Source organism: Phyllobates terribilis, unplaced genomic scaffold (assembly GCF_046119375.1).
Source record: "Phyllobates terribilis strain yellow unplaced genomic scaffold, ASM4611937v1 Scaffold_4__5_contigs__length_816908805, whole genome shotgun sequence".
In the NCBI taxonomy this organism is placed as follows: Eukaryota; Metazoa; Chordata; class Amphibia; order Anura; family Dendrobatidae; genus Phyllobates; species Phyllobates terribilis.
The window spans coordinates 358259137-358281831 of NW_027362764.1; the positions used below are offsets into that span (position 1 = coordinate 358259137).

At 44.9% G+C, this 22695-nt stretch overlaps 1 protein-coding gene and 1 long non-coding RNA gene across 11 annotated transcripts in view; one reads left to right on the plus strand and one right to left on the minus strand.

Moving 5' to 3' along the window:
• Positions 1-22695, minus strand: part of CTNND2 (catenin delta 2) — a 2090389-nt gene that overhangs the window by 1958837 nt on the left and 108857 nt on the right. The window lies entirely within an intron of this gene.
• The window catches only part of LOC141265397 (uncharacterized), a 71065-nt gene continuing 52423 nt past the window's right edge, over positions 4054-22695 (plus strand). The window contains exon 1 of the long non-coding RNA XR_012320088.1: positions 4054-4186. This is a non-coding gene — a long non-coding RNA (uncharacterized lncRNA). The remainder of the gene's footprint in view (positions 4187-22695) is intronic.

Consider the following 22695-nt stretch of genomic DNA (forward strand, 5'->3'; position numbering starts at 1 on the left):
TAAGAACTGGGGTATGTGAACTTTTGATCAGGGTCATTTGGATGTTTTTGGTTGTCATTAAGATTTAAAAAGAGAAAACACTGTAGTTTGACAATAAATGGCTTCACCCAACCAATAACCATGAATGGAGAAAAAGTTTTTTTTGTTATCATTCATATTCTCTGAAACATAGCCAAGAAAGCTAAAATTCTGTCAGGGTATGTAAACTTTTGAGCACAACTGTATATAGGGAATGAAAAATACAGGAGACTTGTAAGGTATCTCGCCTTTCTCCTCCCTTTTTTAATCCTTTTTACAGTATTTCCACTTAGTTGGCTTGACCGCTAGTATTTGCAGAACCAGACAATAAGTTATAGAAACAAAAAACCCACAATCACATTTAAACAAGTAAACATTAATCCATTCATTCTATCTGCATGAAGAAAGGCACCAGTCCATCCTGTAGCTGTATGCAAGGCAAGCGAGCAATCAACCTAAAACAAAAAGGGTTAAACACTTCCTGGGGGCCTGCAATATTTGGATATAGCTCACGATAGTTGTGTCCACTGGGCCGTGGGCTACGCAATAAAGGATATGACCCCAACAGTCAATCAGGAAGCACCGATGGTATATATGTTTAATTATCCAGGTTAAAAGTTACTGATTTTTACGGATCCTCTGCTCATTCAGATCAATCCAACGGAGTGCGTCTTTCGGATGTTCAAAAAAGAAAGTCTCTCCCAGAGCCGCCACTCTAAGTTTCGCAGGGTAAATCATGGAGTATGAGGTTTGCAGACTACGCAGCCTTCATTTTACATCAAGAAACTGCGCCCTACGTTTTGAAACTTCAATGGAATAATCTGGGAAAAAGGAAATTCTTTGGCCGTTAATAGAAATGGCCCCTTTATCATGGGCAGCCTCAAGGATGACATCTCTGTCTTTGTTGTGCAGCAGCTTTATTAATACTGGACGTGGAGGGGCCCTGGTGGCAATGGCTGGGTTGGCACCCTGTGCGCCCTTTCCACAGCAAAGAGGGCAGACAGGCAATCAGTCCCAAACAAGGAACGTAACCATGTCTCAAAGTACTCAATCAGATTATTACTCTGTTTTTTCAGGGACACCAATCACGCTTATATTATTTCACCTGAGTCTGTTCTCCAAATCATCAGCTTTAGCTAATAGGGCCATTATTTGTTTGTCATGTCTCTGGCAGTCCTGTGATATCTGAGACTGTTTATCTTCCAGATCACTGATTCTGCCCTCTGCTGCTGTAGTGCGGTCGTTAACCTTTTGTAGCCCTTGCCTCAAAAGAAAGTTCCTCTTTAATCTCTCCCATTTTACTGCTAAGGGGGGTTAAAGCAGATCCATACTGTGTTACAGCCATAAACACAACTTTTATCATGGGCTCATTATGCTGAGCTGTATTATGGTGGGAAGCAGTTTTTTCTGTCTAAGGCTGCAGGGCACAGGAATTTGTGGAGTCATTATCAGCATTGTTATTGAATTCCTCTGAGAGCACAGAGAAAAGACGAGACACCTCAATGATTTTTGTCTGTGCCTCATTGCCAGTGCAGGCTCCTGTATCTGGATTTCTACCAAAGCCAGCCAGCCTCAATGCTGTGCCTGCAGCCACTGACTTCCCTGTTCGGATACCTGCTGCAGAGGAGCCTGCGCCATCTTGGATGCCTCCATTCCCTCCTGCTGCTGCTCCCCGTCATCTTCCTGCTGCTCCTCCGGCCATGATCGCTCCTCATATGCACACCAGTAAGTGCTAGGACGTGTATAGAAGGGTTAATACAGCTTTTTATGAAGTTATGAAGTTAGGGGCCCAGTGGATCATCCGGTAGGCTAGTTATCCAAAGAGCTCTTCTAGCACACTTCCACTCACATGTCCGGCCAGGCACGCCCCCACATTGTATGATTTTTAAATAATTACTTTGCATTTTATTGCATAAAATAAGTATTTGATCATTTACCAACTAGCATTTATTATGGTTCCCACAGACCTGTTCGTTTTTCTTCAAGAAGCCCTCCTACTCTGTACTCAATACCTGTATTAATTGCACCTGTTTGAACTCGTTACCTGTATAAAAGACACCTGTCCACACACAATCACACTTCAACCTCTCCACCATGGCAAAGACCAAAGAGCTGTCTGAGGGCACCAGGGACAAAATTGTGGGCCTGCACAAAGCTGGGATGGGCTACAGGACAATAGGCAAGCAGCTTCTTGAGAAGGTAACAACTGTTGGCACAATTATTAAAAAATGGAAGAAACACAAGATGACTGTCGATCTTCCTCGGTCTGGCCTACATGCAGAATCTCGCCTCGTGGGGTAAGGATAATTCTGAGAAAGGTCAGAAATCAGCCCAGAACTACACAGGAGGACTTCGTCAATGTTCTGAAGAGAGCTGGGACCACAGTCTCAAACATTACCATTAGTAATACACTATGCCATCCATCATTATAAAAAGAAAAAGTCAGCTCACCCTTAGAGAATTCGGAGCATGGAAAAACAGCAGAGCTGCAGGAAAAGCAATTAAGAAAGAGAAATTATCCAGCTTCCAAGATTCTGTTAAAAAAATCAAATGTTTATTCAGGTTGGTTAAGATCCAAAGATCCAGGTCAGCATAAAGTCACAACTCCCGACGGGGCTAACTGGGACAGATGTGTTTCAGACCCTCTGGTCTGTAATCATTGACTATGCCGTCATGGATTAAAATCTTGCAGGGCACGCAAGGTCCCCCTGCTCACATCAGCACATATCCAGGCCTGTCTGAAGTTTGCCAATGACCATCCGGAGGATCCAGAGGAGGTATGGGAGGTCATGTGGTCAGATGAAACCAAGATAGAACTTTTTGGCATCAATGCCACTCATTGTGTTTGGAGGAAGAAGAAGGATGAGTACAACCCCAAGAACACCATCCCAACTGTGAAGCATTGTAGGCATACTTTATGGGTGCTTTTCTGCAATGGGGACAGGACGACTGCACCATATTGAAGGGAGGATGAATGGGGTATGTATCGCAAAATTTTGGCCAACAACCTCCTTCCCTCAGTAAGAGCATTGAAGATGGATCGTGGCTGAGTCTTCCAGCATGACAATGACCCAAAACACACTGCCAGGGCAACTAAAGAGTGGCTCCATAAGAAGAATTTCAAGGTTCGGGAGTGACCTAGCCAGTTTCCAGGCCTGAACCTAATAGAAAATCTTTGGAGGGAGCTGAAACTCAATGTTGCCCAGCGACAGCACTGAAACCTGAAAGATCTGTATGGAGGAGTGGGCCAAAATCCCTGCTGCAGTGTGTGCAACCTTGGTCAAAAACTACAGGAAACGTCTAACCTATATAATTGCAAATAAAGGTTTCTGTATCAAATATTAAGTTCTGTTTTTCTATTGTATCAAATATTTATTTCATGCAATAAAATGCAAATTAATTATGTAAAAAGAATACAATGATTCTGTCTCTCACAGTTGAAGTGTACCTTCGATAAAAATTACAGATCTCTCCATTCTTTGTAGGTGGAAAACTTGCAAAATCGGCAGTGTATGAAATAGTTATTTTCCCCACTGCATATAAATGTATTTATTCTAAAATGTAAATAAATATATATAAAAGATCAGTATGATAATTTTAACTGTGGGTTATCACGCATTCAATTGTAGAATCCAATATTCTTCTCTCATTATTCACATTCTATTCCAATCCCCTACTAGGTCTGGAACATTGCCCTGATGGGTTTCTAGAAAATATATTGACAAACAAGCCAGTCAGTTTTGCCGAATCCGGTAATGATGCGGTCATGTGTTCCACTATTCTTTAAGGCCACGACTCCACTATCAGCATTTGGTCAGTATTTTTTCTCAGGAGTGGGAGCTAAAACCAGGTGAGGAACAATAAGAGAAAAGGTATAATAGATACATGTGCACCAATTCTGCATTTATCACCCACTCCCACGAAAAAATACTGACCAAATACTAATTCTGAAACGCGCTGGAAAGACTCAGCTTGTCAGTGTGCCTTCACAGCACATGTGACAGAGAGCACAGTGTGACGTCACCGCTCTATCTCTGCCCCGAGGAAGTGAGGTCTGCTTCTGCCAGAGTGTCCCTCAATCCTCATGTGCACACCACACCAGCCGTACACCAAGGCAGTCTGCTCCCACTGCATGTGGTCAGATGGAGAGAGGATCCAGCACAAACCAGTAAGTGCATCCTCGGGCTAATCTGCCCATAATCATGTGTAAAATCACTGTCACTGCCCTGCATTGGGTAATTTCGCTATCTGAAGGGCAATTAACCTTTACTCCTTTAGGCTGTGTGCCCACGATGCGTTTTTTAAGCGTTTCCGCAGCCGCAATTCCGCTGCAGAAATGCTTAAAAAACACTTGGTAGAAGGTCTCCCATGCTCCCCAATGATAATCCACATGTGCTGTGCACATGCTGCGGAAATTTCCGCTGCGGATTATCATTGCGGAAAAAAATGCAGTACTACCAATTATTTTGCGGAAGTGCTGCGTTTTCGCCACCATTGACTTGCATTGGAACGCTTGGATTCCGCATCACTGCATCTGCAGATGCACATTCCATGCGTTTCAATGTGCGGCTGGTACCCGAGTTTGGATTAGAGGAGACTCTCCTCTGGACTCTGGTACCATAGAACCTGTAAAAAAAAAAGAATAAAATAAAAGACAAACATTATACTTACCTTCTGATGGCCCTTGTGTCTTTGTCCTGGCTTGCCGGCAGATCGCGGTGGACTCAAGGACCTGCCATGACGTCATTTAGTCATGTGACGGATCACGTGACCGTTGACGTCGGCAGGTCCTTTCAGTGTACCGCGAGCTGCCGGCAAGCAGACACAAGCATACCGCGGGCCATCAGAAGTTAAGTATATATTTATTTTTTATTTTTTACCATTCTTTTGCGGTCACACGATATAAATCCATGCCGGCTGCATGGATTTATATAGTGTGACCAAGTTTTCAAGCACGTTCCAAGTGATGCTAAAATCGCTTGGAAAGCGCTTGTCAACCCGCATGCGGAAATGCATGTGAAGAACGCTTCACATACGCTTGTCCCTGGCAGGAAAAATGCATGTACAATCCGCATGTGTTTTTTCTGCCAGGGAGATGCAGAAACGCTCAGGAAAAAATCCGGAGCATTTCTCAATCATGGGCACATAGCCTCCAGCATTTCACTATTGGCAAGAAAGCTAACCCTTAACCCCTTTAAAGCCCATGACGTACTAATACGCGTCAGTGCCCTGGGCTTTAAGAGCCTGACCCGTATTAGTACGTCATCGCGATCGCACGCGCACACAGGCCGTGCGGGCGCGATCGCCGCCGGGTGTCAGCTGAATGTCACAGCTGACACCCGGTACTATGTGCAGGGAGCGGTGCCTCACCGCTCCCAGCACATTAACCCCCGCAATTCTGCGATCAAAGTCGATCGCAGCATTGCGGAGGCAAGGGGAGGTGATCGCAATACTCACCTCCTCTTCCGGTCTCCAGCGCTGTGTGCCGCGTCTTCCCGGGTGTTGCCATGACAACCCGATGTCGTCATGACAACATCCGGGTCACCAGACAGCAGGAAGATTGTTTGGACATGCGCAGTGCATCTCCAAACTATCTTCTCCCTGTCCAGCGCTGACTGCCAGCATGGCACAGGGATGGTGCTCCATCCCTATGCTGTGCAGGCGATCAGAATAAAAAAAGTGAAAGTCCCTGAGTGGGACAAAGTAAAAAAGTAAAAAAACTCCCAAAAAGTGAAAAAAAAAAAAAAAAAATTGTAAAAATATTTAAAAAAAAAAAAAAAAAATCCACTAAAAATAAAAATATAATGTACCCATCAATAAATATTATGAAAAACAAACAATAAAAGTACACATATTTGGTATCGCCGCGTCCGTAACGACCTGGCCTATAAAACTGTTCCACTAGTTAACCCCTTCAGTGAATACGGTAAAAAAAAAAAAAAAAGCAAAAAACAATGCTTTATCATAATACCGCCAAACAAAAAATGGAATAACACGCGATCAAAAAGACGAATATAAATAAAAATGGTATCGCTGAAAGCATCATCTCGTCCCTTAAAAAACAAGCCGCCATACAGCTCCATCATCCGAAAAATCAAAGTTACAGCTCTCAGAATAAAGCGATGCAAAAGAATAATTTTTTCTATAAAATAGCTTTTATTGTGTAAAAGCGCCAAAACATAAAAAACTATATAAATGTGGTACCGCTGTAAACGTACTGACCCGAAGAATAAAGCTACCTTATCAATTTTACCACACTCGGAGCAGAATAAAAAAAATGTAAAAAAACACAATTCCTGAATTGTTGGTTTTTGTTTATTCTGCCTCCCAAAAATAGGAATAGAAAGCGATCAAAAAATGTCACGTGCCTGAAAATGGCACCAATAAAAACGTCAACTCATCCCGCAAAAAACAAGCCGTCACATGACTTTGTCGGCCAAACTATGGCGATGCAAAAACTAGATTTTACAAAATATGTGTCTTTTAGTGTGTGACAGCTGTCAATCATAAAAACCCGATATGATTCTGGTATCGCTGTAATCGCACCGACCCGAAGAATAAAGTAATCTCATCACTTATACTGCACGAGGAACGGAGTAAAAAATAAACGCTAGGGCTGGGGTTGTGCTAATGTTAGGGTTGGTTTTTTTTTTTCAAAAGTAAAAAAAAAAAAAATGATGACGATATGGCGACTAGTGTTGAGCGCAAGTGCTCACTACTTGAGTTTGCATCGGGTGCTCGGGTATGTACTGAGTATCGCCGGTGCTCGAGTCTCCACCCCATATTCTTCGTGGCCAAAAAAACCTCGCGGGGATTGCCTGCCATGCACGAGCGATCCCCGCATGTTTTTTTGGGGGTGTCTAATAACCGTGAAACATGCGGGCGGGGACTCGAGCATTTCACTTGAGCACCCGTGATACATGGTGCATACCTGAGTACCCGATGCAAACTCAAGTAGCGAGCACTTGCGCTCAAGAGTAATGACAACTTATTCAATATGATGACCTAATGTTATCAAATTCTGTGTCGTACCTCTGGGTTCAAAATGTTCACTAGACCCCTTAATAAAATCCTTGGGGGGAGGGTCTAGTTTCCAAAATGGGGTCACTTGTGGGGGGTTTCCACTGTTTAGGCACATCAGGGGCTCTCCAAACGCAACATGGTGTCCGCTAACAATTTGAGCCGATTTTCCATTCAATTTGTTAGCGGACACCATGTCGCGTTTGGAGAGCCCCTGATGTGCCTAAACAGTGGAGCTCCCCCACAAGTGACCCCATTTTGGAAACTAGACCCCCCAAGGCACCAATCTAGATGCATAGTGAGCACTTGGAACCCTCAGGTGCTTCACAAATTGATTCGTAAAAATGAAAAAGTGGGAAAAAAAATACTTTTTCATTTTTATGAATCAATTTGTGAAGCACCTAGGGGTTCCAAGTTCTCACTATGCATCTAGATAGGTGCCTTGGGGGGTCTAGTTTCCAAAATGGGGTCACTTGTGGGAGGTTTCCACTGTTTAGGCACATCAGGGGCTCTCCAAACGCAACATGGCGTCCGGTAATTATTCAAGCAAATTTTACAATCAAAAAGTCAAATGGCGCTCCTTCCCTTCTAAGCCCTGCCGTGCGCCCAAACAGTGGTTTTTCCCCACATATGGGGTATCGGCGTGCCCAGGGGAAATTGCACAACAAATTTTGGGGTCCATTTTTTCCTGTTACCCCTGCGAAAATAAAAAAAAAATTGGGTCTAAAGTAACATTTTAGTGAAAAAAGTTAAATGTTCATTTTTTTCTTCCACATTCCAAAAATTCCTGTGAAGCACCTGAAGGGTTAATAAAGTTCTTGAATATGGTTTTGAGCACCTTGAGGGGTGCAGTTTTTAGAATGGTGTCACTTTTGGGTATTTTCTGTCATAAAGACCTCTCAAAGTGACTTCAAATGTGATGTGGTCCCTAAAAAAATGTTTTTGTAAATTTTGTTGGAAAAATGAGAAATCGTTGGTCAACTTTTAACCCTTATAGCTCCCTAACAAAAAAAAAATTTGGTTCCAAAATTGTGCTGATGTAAAGTAGACATATGGGAAATGTTATTTATTAACTCTTTTGTGTGACATATCTCTCTGATTTAAGGGCATAAAAATTAAAATTTTGAAAATTGCAAAATTTTCACCAAATTTCCATTTTTTTCACAAATAAACGCAAGTGATATCGAAGAAATTTTACCACAATCATGAAGTACAATATGTCACGAAAAAACAACCTCAGAATCAGGGGGATCAGTTGAAGCGTTCCAGAGTAATTACCTCATAAAGTGACAGTGGTCAGAATTGTAAAAATTGGCCTGGTCATTAACGTGCAAACCACCCTTGGGGGTAAAGGGGTTAAGCACCAAACCATTTATAGACACTAAACGCTTTTAAGCAGCAACTACACAAACTGGAGATAATCACTTATATTACTCTGTGTGTCACAGCATCTTTACATTATATTATCTATAGTCACAACTTTTGTTCACTTATTACTGATTCCTGACTTAATCCCCTTTTTTTTTTTTTTTTTTAGTTCAGCATCTAGAAGCTTTTTAAAATATTCCATACAGACAGTTGGACAAAAAACACATACAGGAACAATACATCCTTAGAGGTATCTATAATATAACCGGGGATGCGTGTCTCTGTCTGAAGCCATGATAGACTGCGCATGCGCGACGCGCAGTCTGGCTCCAAACAGAATCACGCATCCAGCCGTTACAGTTAAGAGGAGGTGTATGGCGCCAGAGATCGTGGTATGCGTAGACACTGAACGTATACTGCGATCTCCGGCGCCATACTTACCTGACCGGGAGGAGCGTTGCCGCGGAGCCTCTCTTTGCCGAAGACTGGGGCAGGAGTGAGGCGTCGGATCGGCGCATGCGCATAGCACTATCCGGCGCCATTTTACTGCAGACACATTTGCAGTGTGTCTTCAGCAAAATGGCGCCGGACAGCGCGGTGCTCCGGCGCCGCACTCCTTCCCCGGCCTCCGGCAGAACAGGACGCAGCAGCGCTGGAGCACAGAGAAGAAAGGTGAGTATAACTGTTTATTTTTTGTATGTGTGTACATTGTGAAAGGGATGAGGGGGCCACACATACCAGGATTGGGGGGTTAGGTGGCCACACATACCAGGATTGAGGGGTGAGGGGACCATGCATACCAGGAAGAGGGGTACCACACATACCAGGATTGGGGGGTGAGGGGACCACGCATACCAGGATTGGGGGGTGAGGGGTACCACACATACCAGGATTGGGGGGTGAGGGGACAATGCATACCAGGATGAGGGGTAACACATACCAGGATTGGGGGGTGAGGGGACCATGCATACCAAGATTGGGGGGTGAGGGGTGCCATGCATACCAGAATAGGGATGTGAGGGGTGAAATACATACCAGAATAGGGATGAGGGGTACCATACATATCAGGATAGGAATGTGGGGTACCATGCATATCAGGATGAGGGGTACCATACATACCAGGATAGGGATGAGGGGTACCATACATACCAGGATAGGGATGAGGGGTACCATGTATACCAGGATTGGGGATGAGGGGCCCATGTATACCAGGATTAGGGGATGAGGGGTCCATGTATACCAGGGTTAGGGGATGAGGGGCCCATGTATACCAGGATTAGGGGATGAGGAGTGCCATGCATACCAGGATGGGGATGAGGGGTGCCATGCATACCAGGATGAGGGATACCATACATACCAGGATAGGGATGAGGGATGGGGTACCACAAATACCAGAATTGGGGATGAGGGGTGCCACGCATACCAGGAATGGGGGTGAGGGGTGCCACGCATACCAGGAATGGGGGTGAGGGGTGCCATGCATACCAGGAATGGGGGTGAGGGGTGCCATGCATACCAGGAATGGGGGTGAGGGGTGGCATGCATACCAGGATACGATGGTGGGGACAGGATGGGGCAGCACAAATACCAGGAGGGGGGCAGCACATACCAGCATGGGAGACCATATACCAATAAAAAGGGTTCAATAGCTAGTAACATATACCTTTATCTGGATAACACATCTCTTCACAGTGAAATAACCTTATTTCTATTTAAATCCCTAGTATCTATGGATTGAATCCCTAGGGCAATAGTAACTACACAAGTATACAGAGATAAATAAATCTTTAATGTACAGCAAAATACATCCCATAATAAACTTATCTCCCATTAATTAAGCACTCGATTAATTAGATCTTTGTTTGATTCCTCAGAGCCCATTGGAGGTAAGAAGGAAACAAAGACAAAAATAAAATACAACAGAGATTACACAAAACAACAAAATCCTTAAAGGTACAGTAGCCCTTTTTTTTTAGAAACATAATACCTCTTAAAGATATTGGTTAAATATTCTAATTGTTTATTTAAACCCTTAGTTCTCCATCTTCAAACAATCCACAGGAAAACAACATCCACTCGTTTGTTTTCTGCATTTTATAGGGAAGACTCCCTGACATTGAAAAACGTGTGTAAGCATATATGCACAGACACTGCTTTCCTTTTTCATCTATATTTTTGTATTATAATTAGACAACCCATTATGCTATCTGGGTACTAATACATATCAGAAATCAATCGAAAAATCCATAAGACATCCTCATCCTTTAATTCCTTAAAAATCAGGTACTTAGCATTTTTTGTTTTCTTTTAAAGTTTTGTCTATATAAGTGAGCGAAGTGCCATTGTATTTATTCTTTATATTTTGCCTTGACAGGTGTGGATGCAGACCGTATTGTGCACTTGCAGCTCTTTTAAATTTCTACAATTTTTCTTTTTAACTTGTCACTTTGACATTTTTTAACCCAATTTAAATAAAAATTAGTTTTTATACTAAACTTTCCTTTTATTAAGTGTAGAGCTCCAGTGCATCATTTATTATTTGTTTTTTTACTAACCAAATACAGATAGTGGGGCCGTGGCCTTAGAATACTAGTTGTACAGCCTTTATGTCATTTTAAATAACACATACATATATACAACATGGGTGGTGCTGCAATTTATGTAAAATTTATGCAATATGTTTTACCTGTGTTGCTATTGAAGGTTTTAGATTAATAAATGTTGTGACAGAGTCACTGGTGATATGAGGGGAGATATGTTTCACTGCAGCCGTAAGCTTCAGTGAACTGAACCTTGAAGTTTTCTCCAGCATGTCATGTGTTGAAGAGTTAAACCACTATTTTAAATTAGCTTGGGTTTTTTGTGAATTACTATAGAGGGGGAGGGAGATGATTCACCATATCTCCACCTCAAGGGCGTGGCTGTCAAATTTAAATACTCAGTCACTTTTTTTTTCTCTGGTGTGGTTTGAATTAGGAAGTCTCCCGACTTGTGAGTGGAAGCCCGCGAGCTCCACTGAAGGACTCTGCTGAACTGTTTGTTACCCGGGACACCTATGAACTGTGCTATACTTTATCTTTTTTTTTCCCGTTATCAAGGAGAGGCCTTATTTATTTTATGGAAACCTGATGCGGTTTATGCCGGATATTCATAAACCCACAGGAAGTTAATCCAAGAAGTGTTTCCTGTGTCTGCCTTTGAGAGAGGCGAGCAAGTCGCTTTGGCATAGTTGGTGGAGAATGCGGGCAAGATTCCAGGAACACGAGTACCTGCCACAGAGAACGGTAGATGTCCTGGGTAAAGGCCACCAGCCAGCCAGAGATGTTCGGCAACATGGAGGAGCTCATCAAGCATCTAGTCCAGAGCCAGCAGCAACAAAACCAACAGCACCTGCAGCAGCACGGGGAGCTACAGCAGCAGCAGATGCGCCAGCATCAGCAAGCTCAGCAGGAAACAACCAGGCTGTAACTTTAACAGATGCAGTTGCAGCAGCAGCACCAGCAGGAGCAGCAGATACAGCCCCAGGGCCGACTGATGACTCACGCGTTAGGAAGGCAGTAAGACAGGCCATGCAGAAGATGACACCGGGAGATGATGTGGAGGCCTTTCTGACAGTCTTTCAGAGGGTGGCTGATTGGAAGAGACTTCCACCAGACCAGTGGGCAGAGGTTCTGGCACTGTATTTGTCGGGCGAACCCCAAAAGGCATATCATGACTTAGCACTGCAGGATGCCAAGGAATATGCCAAACTAAAGACAGAGATCATGACATGCCTCAGAGTGAATATAGCGGTGAGAGCCCAATGAGCATCACTGGGCATATGCCAGCGACAAACCCCTCGCTCGCAGATGTTTGACTTACTGCATCTGGTCCAGAAGTGGTTGCAGCCGGAGTCTTCCATTCCGGCCCAGATGGTCGAGAGGGTGGTGATTGACAGACTCATACACTCCTTTCCAAGTTGGTATAGACCTGGGTTGCCCAGGGTGACACGCAGAACGCGGACGACCTCGTTGGCCTAGTAGAGAGGTACCAGGTGGTTGAGAAATCTCTTGGGAAACCGGACATAGTAACTTCCCCATACTGGAATACCCAAAGGGGGATGGGTTCACCGCCGAGGGGGTCTAGAGCCACAACGGGGGGCGGCCCACTTACACTGAGGGTCCCGCAAAGACTGTTGTTAAGGATGTGGTCTGTTGGCGTTGTCACAATCCTGGACACGTTCCCTGAGCCAATGGACTGCAGCCTAGGCCAACGTTGTTCCTATTATGCTTATCTGGCCTGCAGTGCGGACTGTCAACCCAGCGATTGGCCGCAGGTATGCTTGGACTGTTTTACTCTGGAAGTTTAGTGACCCTAATCAGTGCTACCCTTCCCCTCCAGTTGATCCCTTCCAATACCGTGGGTGTTTGTTGCATACATGGGGATGCCAAGGACTATCCTGTGGCTAGAGTGACCGTGGGAACAGACTGTGGTGCTCAGTCCCACGAGGTTGGGGTGGTCAAAAACCTGATCAGACCATCATATTGGAGCGTGATTTTTCCTTGTTTTGGGACTTGTGGGAAAAGGTAACCGTATTGAGTCGCATAGAGAAAAGTCAGGTCCCTAGGGAAGAACCCCGGTTGAAATCTCCAGTGGATGAGTTCTTACTGTGGGTCTTTGCTGGCAAAGAGAATGAGGCGGTGACCGAGGAGGCTGACCTCCCTGAGTTAGAGGTCTCCGGAGAGAAATTTGGGACTGCTCAAGATCGGGATCTGACCTTAAAGGGGGTGTTTGACCAAGTTACTCTCTAACAGGGTTGCCCAAGAGCCGGAAGGGGGGGGGGGGGGTTTGGTGTATCAGGTGGCAAAACTAAAGGGTGATGAGATAGTGGAACAGCTGTTAGTTCCACAACCATACCGACAAAGGGTATTAGATATGGATCATTCACATGTTCTGAGTGGACACCTGGGGGTCAAGAAAAATCAGGAGAGGATAATGAGGAGGTTTCATTGGCCAGGGTGTTACCGGGATATCCTAAACTATTGTAGGTCCTGGCCCACCGGCCAGATAACTGCTCCGTCTTCCCAATTCCGTGGTCCTCTAATCCCAATACCTGTGATAAAGATCCTCTTCGAGAGGATTGCCATGAACCTAGCAGGGCCCTTTGTTAAATCGGCATGGGGCTACCAATACATCCTAGTGGTCATGGACTATGTGACCGGGTACCCAGAAGTGGTACCACTAAAGGATTCGTCGAGTAGGAGTATAGCCCGGTAACTTGTCCATATATTTGCTAGGACCAGACGGCTGAAGGAGATATTAACCGACCAAGGAACTCCATTGATGAGCAAGGTAATGAAGGAGCTGCGTAAGGTACTACAGATTGCCCAGCTGCAAACCTCACTTCACCATTCGCAGACGGACGGCCTATTGGGGAACTTTAATAAAACATTAAAGACGATGATAAAAAAAGGTTGTTGAGAAGTATGGTCATGACTGGGAATACCAGCGGCCGTTCCTGCTCTTCTCGGTAAGGGAGGTTACACAATCCTCTACTTGTTTCTCCCAGTTTGAGCTACTGTATGGCCGACATCCGTGAGGGCTCCGGAATATTGCCAAGGAAACCTGAGAAGCAGAGGTTACGTCCCACTGGAGCATCATAAAGCATGTCGCCCAGATGAAGGAAAGAATGGCGAAAGTGATGCTTATTGTGGAGTCGCATCTCTTCTAGGCACAGGAAGCCCAGGCAAGGGTGTATAACTGACCAACAAGGCTGAGGCAGTTCCAGCCTGGAGACAGTGTTCTGGTGCTAATCCCCACAGTAGAGAGCAAGTTCCTGGTCAAGTGGCAAGGCCCTTATGAGCTGGTGGAGAAACTCAGCGAAGTTAATTTTCAAGTCCACCAGCCAGGTCGAAGAAAGTCGCACCACATACAGTACAGACCAAAACTTTGGACACACCTTCTGATTTAAAGATTGTTCTGTATTTTCATGACTATGAAAATTGTACATTCACACTGAAGGCATCAAAACTATGAATTAACACATGTGGAATTATATACTTAACAAAAAAGTGTGAAACAACTGAAAATAGGTCTTATATTCTAGGTTCTTCAAAGTAGCCACCTTTTGCTTTGATGACTGCTTTGCACACTCTTGGCATTCTCTTGATGAGCTTCAAGAGGTAGTCACTGGAAATGGTCTTCCAACCATCTTGAAGGAGTTCCCAGATATACTTAGCACTTGTTGGCCCTTTTGCCTTCACTCTGCGGTCCAGCTCACCCCAAACCATCTCGATTGGGTTCAGGTCTGGTGACTGTGGAGGCCAGGTCATCTGGCGTAGCACCCCATCACTCCCCTTCTTGGTCAAATAGCCCTTACACAGCCTGGAGGTGTGTTTGGGGTCATTGTCCTGTTGAAAAATAAATGATGGTCCAACTAAACGCAAACCGGATGGAATAGCATGCCGCTGCAAGATGCTGTGGTAGCCATGCTGGTTCAGTATGCCTTCAATTTTGAATAAATCCCCAACAGTGTCACCAGCAAAGCACCCCCACACCATCACACCTCCTCCTCCATGCTTCACGGTGGGAACCAGGCATCTAGAGTCCATCCGTTCAACTTTTCTGCGTCGCACAAAGACACGGTGGTTGGAACTAAAGATCTCAAATTTGGACTTATCAGACCAAAGCACAGATTTCCACTGGTCTAATGTCCATTCCTTGTGTTATTTAGCCTAAACAAGTCTCTTCTGCTTGTTGCCTGTCCTTATCAGTGGTTTCCTAGCAGCTATTTTACCATGAAGGCCTGCTGCACAGGGTCTCCTCTTAACAGTTGTTGTAGAGATGTGTCTGCTGCTAGAACTCTGTGTGGCATTGACCTGGTCTCTAATCTGAGCTGCTGTTAACCTGCGATTTCTGAGGCTGGTGACTCGGATAAACTTATCCTCAGAAGCAGAGGTGACTCTTGGTCTTCCTTTCCTGGGGCGGTCCTCATGTGAGCCAGTTTCTTTGTAGCGCTTGATGGTTTTTGCAACTGCACTTGGGGACACTTTCAAAGTTTTCCCAATTTTTCACACTGACTGACCTTCATTTCTTAAAGTAATGATGGCCACTCGTTTTTCTTTACTTAGAGTTTGTATTATGGCCAGAAAAAAGCAGCTAACAGTCTATTCAGTAGGACTATCAGCTGTGTATCCACCAGACTTCTGCACAACACAACTGATGGTCCCAACCCCATTTATAAGGCAAGAAATCCCACTTATTAAACCTGACAGGGCACACCTGTGAAGTGAAAACCATTTCCGGTGACTACCTCTTGAAGCTCATCAAGAGAATGCCAAGAGCGTGCAAAGCAGTCATCAAAGCAAAAGGTGGCTACTTTGAAGAACCTAGAATATAAGACATATTTTCAGTTGTTTCACACTTTTTTGTTAAGTATATAATTCCACATGTGTTAATTCATAGTTTTGATGCCTTCAGTGTGAATGTACAATTTTCATAGTCATGAAAATACAGAAAAATCTTTAAATGAGAAGGTGCGTCCAAACTTTTGGTCTGTACTGTATATCACGTGAACTTGCTCAAGCAGTGGTTAGATCGGGAACCCATTGGAGTTCCTTGCTTAGGAGCTCGTCCCGAAGCCAAGGTGGAAGCTGTCACGATAGTGGAGACTATCACCGGCCCGGGAGCAACAATGTCAAGAACTGCTGCAGCAGAATCATGACCGGTTCTCAGAGTTGCTGGGGCATACGCAGGTGGTAAAGTATGATGTGCTGTCAGAGTCACAAATAAGGGTGAACCTGATGTCCTATAGGATCCCTGAAGAACGCCGTGAGGTGATCTCAACCAAGGTGAAGAGGATGCTAGATCTCGGCGTGATAAAGGAGTCAAAGAGTGGATGGTTGAGTCCCATTTTGCAATGGCTACTTAATGATGCGTGACACATACCTGATACCCTGCGTCAATGAACTTTTTGAGATGTTTGGACCTTCGAGGTATATTACCACCCTAGACCTGACGAGGGGCTACTGGCAGATCCTCATGTCCCAGTGGGCCAAGGAGAAGATGGCTTTCTCAACACTTGATGGGTGTTTTCAATACAATTGAATGCCTTTCGGACTGCAGGGGGCCCCAGCCACCTTCCAAAGGCCCATGGATTTAATCTTAGCCCCACATAAGAAGTATGCCACAGCCTACCTTGATGACATTTTAGTCTTTAGCCCAGACTGGGTTAGTCATCTACCAAAGGTACAGGTGATTCTGGATGCTCTGAGGAAAGCGGGATTTGCTATAAATCCGAAAAAATATGCAATTGGGAAGGAGGAGACCAAGTACTTAGGCTATCTCGTCGGGAGAGGCGTAATTAAGCCACTAGTCAATAAGGTTGAGGCAATCAAGAACTGACTGCAACCACTCTCCAAGAAGCAGGTGAAAGAATTTCTTGGAATTGTGGGATATTACAGGCAGTTTATCCCAAATTTTGCCATGATGGCCATGCCACTTACAGATCTTCTCAAAGGCACCAAATCAACGATGGCGAAATGGACAGCTGAAACGGAGACGGCGTTCCAACAGCTGAAGCTGGCACTGTGTAAGCAGCTGGTCCTGGTCGCAATAAATAATCTGTAGTCAAATGCCTCAGAAGTTGGCCTAGGAGCTGTGCTGTCCCAAGAGATAAATGGGGAGGAACATCCTACCCTGTATTTGAGTAGGAAGCTCTCTTCCTGCGAGAAAAACTATGCTATAGTAGAGAAAGAATGGTTAGCCATAAAATGGGCCGTAGATACCTTGAGATATTATCTATTAGGACGGAAGTTCAAACTAGTATCAGATCATGCCCCTTTGAGATGATTAAGGGAGAAAAGGGGAAAGAATGCCCGTGTGACTAGGTGGTTCTTAGATCTCGAGGGCTTTAATGCATAGACTTAGGAAGTTACACGGTAACGCGGATGCCCTCTCCAGAATTCCCTTGCTGGTGTGTGAAGGTGCCCAAATCCACGGCTATGGGCAGAGGGGGGGAATATGTGACAGTCACTGGTGATATATGTGAGGGGAGATATGTTTCACTGAGGCTGTTTGCTTTGGTTAACTGAACCCTGAATTTTTCTCCAGCATGTTATGTGATGGGGGGTTAAATCACCATTTTAAAAGGGCTTGGGTTTTTGTGAATGACTATAGAGCAGGACGGTTGTCATTCACCATATCTCCACCTCAAGGGTGTGGATGGGAAAGTTAAATGCGCAGTCACTGATTTTTTTTCTCTGGTGTGGTTTGGAGAAGGAAGTCTCCAGACTGAGTGGAAGCCAGAGAACTCCACAGAAAGACTCTGCTGAACTGTTTGTTACCCGAAACACCTATGAACTGTGCTATACTTCATCTTTTTGGTTCCCGTTATCCTGGAGAGGCCATGTTCATTTTGTGGAACACTGACGTGGTTTATCCCGGATATTAATTAACCCGCAGAAAGTTAACCCAAGAAGATAACCCAAGAAAGAATCTTTTTGCAAAGATTGCATTTAATATTTATTTATTATGCTTACTTATATTTAGATTCCACAGCACTTTACAGATACAATTTAAATTCATTTTCAGTATGCCTTTGTAGTGTGGGGGGAAACCGGAATACTTAGAGGAAACCCACGCAAACACAGGGAGAACATACAAACTTCTTGCAGATGTTGTCCTTAGTGGGATTTGAACCAAGGACCGCAGCACTGCAATGCAACACAGCTAACCATTGAGCCACTGTGCGGCCCTAGATTTAGTTTATTGTTGTAACGCTAAGTGCCCACGATGCAGAAATGCTTCGGATTTTTCCTGAGCGTTTCTGCACCTCCCTGGCAGAAAAAAAACGCATGTGGATTTTACATGCGTTTTTCCTGCCAGGGACAAGCGTAATTGAAGCGTTTTGATCATGCGATTTAGCATCCGGGTTGTCAAGCGCTTTCCAAGCGATTTTAGCATCACTTCGAAAGTGCTTGACAACTTGGTCACACTATATAAATCCATGTAATCAGCATGGATTTTATATAGTGTGACCGTAAAAGAATGGTAAAAAATAAATATTATACTTACCTTCTGAAGGCCCACGGTCTCCTTATCCGATGGAACCAAACATGCCCTCAGACACTTTGTTGTCATTTGAAAAATACCTCAACAATAAACTAAATCTTAAATTTATGGTGAATTTACAGTGGGGAAAAAAAGTATTTATAGTCAGCCACCAATTGTGCAAGTTCCCCCACTTAAAAAGATGAGAGAGGCCTGCAATTGACATCATAGGTAGACTTCAACTATGAGAGACAAAATGAGAAAACAAATCCTGAAAATCACATTGTCCTATTTCAAATTTTGGTGTTAAATAAGTATTTGGTTAGTTACAAACAAGCAAGATTTCTGGTTCTCACAGACCTGTAACTTCTTCTTTAAGAGGCTCCTCTGTCCTCCACTCATTACTTGTAGGTAGTACTGGCGCCTGTTTGAACTTATTATCATTATAAAAGACACCTGTCTGCAACCTCAAACAGTCACACTCCAAACTCCACTATGGTGAAGACGAAAGAGCTGTCAAAGGACACCAGAAACAAAATTTTAGCCCTGCACCAGGCGGAGAAGACTGAATCTGCAATAGGCAAGCAGCTTGGTGTGAAGAAATCAACTGTGGGAGCAATAATTAGAAAATGGAAGACATACAAGAACACTGATAACCTCCCTCGATCTGGGGCTCCATACAAGATCTCACCCCGTGGGGTCAAAATGATCTCAAGAACGGTGAGCAGAAATCCCAGAACCTCACGGGGGTACCTAGTGAATGACCTGCAGAGAGCTGGGACTAACGTTACACAGGCTATCATCAGAAACACACTACCCCGCCAGGGACTCAGATCCTGCAGTGCCAGACGTGTCCCCTTGATTAAGCCATTACATGTCCGGGACCGTTTGAAGCTTACTAGAGAGCATTTGGATGATCCAGAAGAGCATTTGGAGAATGTCATATGGTCAGATGAAACCAAAGTAGAACTGTTTGGTAGAAATACAACTCGTCATGTTTGGAGGAGAAAGAATGCAGAGTTGCATCCAAAAACACCATACTTACTGTGAAGCATGGGGGTGGCAACATCATGCTTTGGGGCTATATCTCTGCCAAGGGACCATGACGACTGATCCATTAACATGAAAGAATGAATGGGGCCATGTATCGTGAGATTTAAGTGCAAACCTCCTTCCATCAGCAAGGGCATTGAAGATGAAACATGGCTGGGTCTTTTAGCATGACAATGATCCCAAGCACACCGCCAGGGCTACGAAGAAGTGGCTTTGTAAGAAGCATTTCAAGGTCCTGGAGTGGCCTAACCAGTCTCCAGATCTAAACCCTATAGAAAACCTTTGGCGGGAGTTGAAAGTCTGTGTTGCCCAGCGACAGCCCCAAAACATCACTGCTTTAGAGGAGATCTGCATGGAGGAATGGGCCAACATACCAGCAACAGTGTGTGCCAACCTTGTGAAGACTTACAGAAAACGTTTGACCTCTGTCATTGCCAACAAAGGATATATAACAAAGTATTAAGATTAACTTTTTTAATTGACCAAATACTTATTTTCCACCAAAATTTGAAAAAAAAATTCTTTACAAATCAGACAATGTGATTTTCAGGATTTGTTTTCTCATTTTGTCTCTCATAGTTGAGGTCTACCAATGAAGTAAATTACAGGCCTCTCATCTTTTTAAGTGGGACAACATGCACAGTTGGTGGCTGACTAAATACTTTTTTCCCCACTGTACATGCTCATGTTGCACAATTTCTAGACATTAAACTGCTATACAATTAATTGTGTCATTCACACTACATTGTATAGAAAACCTACCAGCAGTAATTCTATTCTGCATACGGACAGCCACCCAGAGGTGGGCTGGGTCGCGGGGCAGAGGGGCAAATGCCCCCCAGGCCGGTTCCCAAACAGCTGCTCAGGGCCGTACTGTACCTTTAAATATATTCATCTGTCACCCGGCCACATAGCAGAGATGCTGATACACCCCCTGCATGCTGTGTGGCCGCGTTTGCTGAAGTGACGTCACACAGTGCGCCTGAAACTGATTCAGTCTGCCGGAGAGGAGCCTGTGCATCGGAGACCTCAGTGGTCTCAGTCAGTATAAGGTCAGGAGTAAAAAAATACAATGAAGCAAACATCAGCTCACCGGGTTTAGAAATTCCTGGAATAAGGGTGCGGTGCACGGAGACTTCAGGCTCGTTTTCTGAGCAAATGAACCATGGAAAAAAAGGTGGAAAATCCAGCAACCGCAAAAATCATTAAAACATCACATTTATTTGTAGGTTAAAACATGAAAAATAAAAATTTAAAAAACATGGTAGTACAACGGTTGATGCGTTTCGAGCTACACTAGCTCTTAATCATGAGAACTAACATGCAGGAGCTATGGAAATGTATAGCATAGAGAATATGCATGAAATAGAAAAGTCACAGATGTGCTTAAATGTTAACCTTTTGTGTACATAGGAGAAAAGAAAAATGAGGGGGAGAAAGACTGTGGCGATGAAGGCAGGAGAGAAAAGAAAAGGAAAAAAAAAAGGACTCAAAAAACATATCACAAAGATGAGTAATATCCTGTAAAAATGTCTGCATACATATGTAAAGCGAATAGCTCAAATACTACTCAAACAATATGTACATATGAAAAAAGGATTTTAACTTTCAAAATGATTATATTGATGATGAATAAAAATATCTACTGTTATTTTTATATCAGCATTTCCTCATTTCTCTCATGTGTATGACGCTGTGTCAAAGGCGCTTTAAAGGGTAAGAAAGGAAAAAAATCAAACACATTGTTTTCAAATCTCTTCTATGGATAAACTTGATCTAAGTTTCTCAAAGTAGCAAAAGACAATTTATATTTTCTTATAATAATGAAATATTTCAATAAAGGCAGTGGCGTACCGCCAATGGCGGCAGACCACGCAACTGCTATGGGGCCCGTGAGCCGGTGGGGGGGGGCCCCATAGCAGTCCAGGGGTGGACATACCGCCGATGCAGCTGCGCCAGGTCCCCACCATGCAGCTGCACCAAGGGGCCCGCAAGGTGCAGCTGCTCCCTGCACGCAGCGGTCAGGGAGCGATCCCTGCAGCTCCGCTGCTGTCAGGAGGAGAATAGCAGCGGAGCTGGAGGGTTTGTCCTCTGCTTCCTCCCTGACCCAGGCGCGTGCAGCTTGATGATGTCATCATGCAGCGCATGCCTGGGTCAGGAAGAAAGCTGCCGGCAACCAGGAGGATGCTGCTTCAGGGGAGCGAGCTGAGGTAAGTTGTTTTTTTTACTGAAATGCTGGGGAGGGGAGGTGGGGGGAGAGCAATGGTGGGATGGTGGGGCTGGGGAGAGGAATGGTGGGGCTAGGAAGAGCAATAATGGGGCTGTGGAGAGAAATATTGGGGCTGGGAATAGGGCTGATGGGGCTGGGGAGAGCAATAATGGGGCTGATGGGGCTGGGAAGAGCTATGATGGGGCTGTGGAGAGAAATATTGGGGCTGGGGATAGGGCTGATTGGGCTGGGGAGAGCAAAAATGGGGCTGATGGGGCTGGTGAGAGCAATAATGGGGCTTGGGATAGGAATAATGGGACTAATGGGGCTGGGAAGAGCAATAATGGGGCTGGGGAGAGGAATAATAGGGTTGATGGGACTGGGGAGAGGAATAATGGGATGGTGGGGCTAGGGAGAGCAATGATGGGGCTGATGGGGCTGGGGAGAGCAATAATGGGGCTGGGGAGAGCAATAATGGGGTTGAAGGGGCTGGGGAGAGCAATAATGGGGTTGAAGGGGCTGGGGAGAGCAATAATGGAGCCTGGGATAGGAATAATGGGACTAATGGGGCTGGGAAGAGCAATAATGGGACTCGGGAGAGGAATAATGGGGTTGATGGGGCTGGGGAGAGAATAATGGGATGGTGGGACTAGGGAGAGCAATGATGGGGCTGGGAAGAGCAATAATGGGGCTGGGGAGAGCAATGATGAGGATGGTGGGGAAGGGGAGAGCAAAGACGTGTTGCTGGGAGAGAGCAATGAGGGTGCTGGGACAGAGCAATGGTGGGTGGCTGGGAGAGAGCAATGATGGAGGTGCAGGGACAGAGCAATGATGGAGGTGCAGGGACAGAGCAATGACGGGGGTGCTGGGACAGAGCAATGACGGGGGTGCTGGGACAGAGCAATGACGGGGGTGCTGGGACAGAGCAATGATGACGGGGGTGCTGGGACAGAGCAATGATGACGGGGGTGCTGGGACAGAGCAATGATGACGGGGGT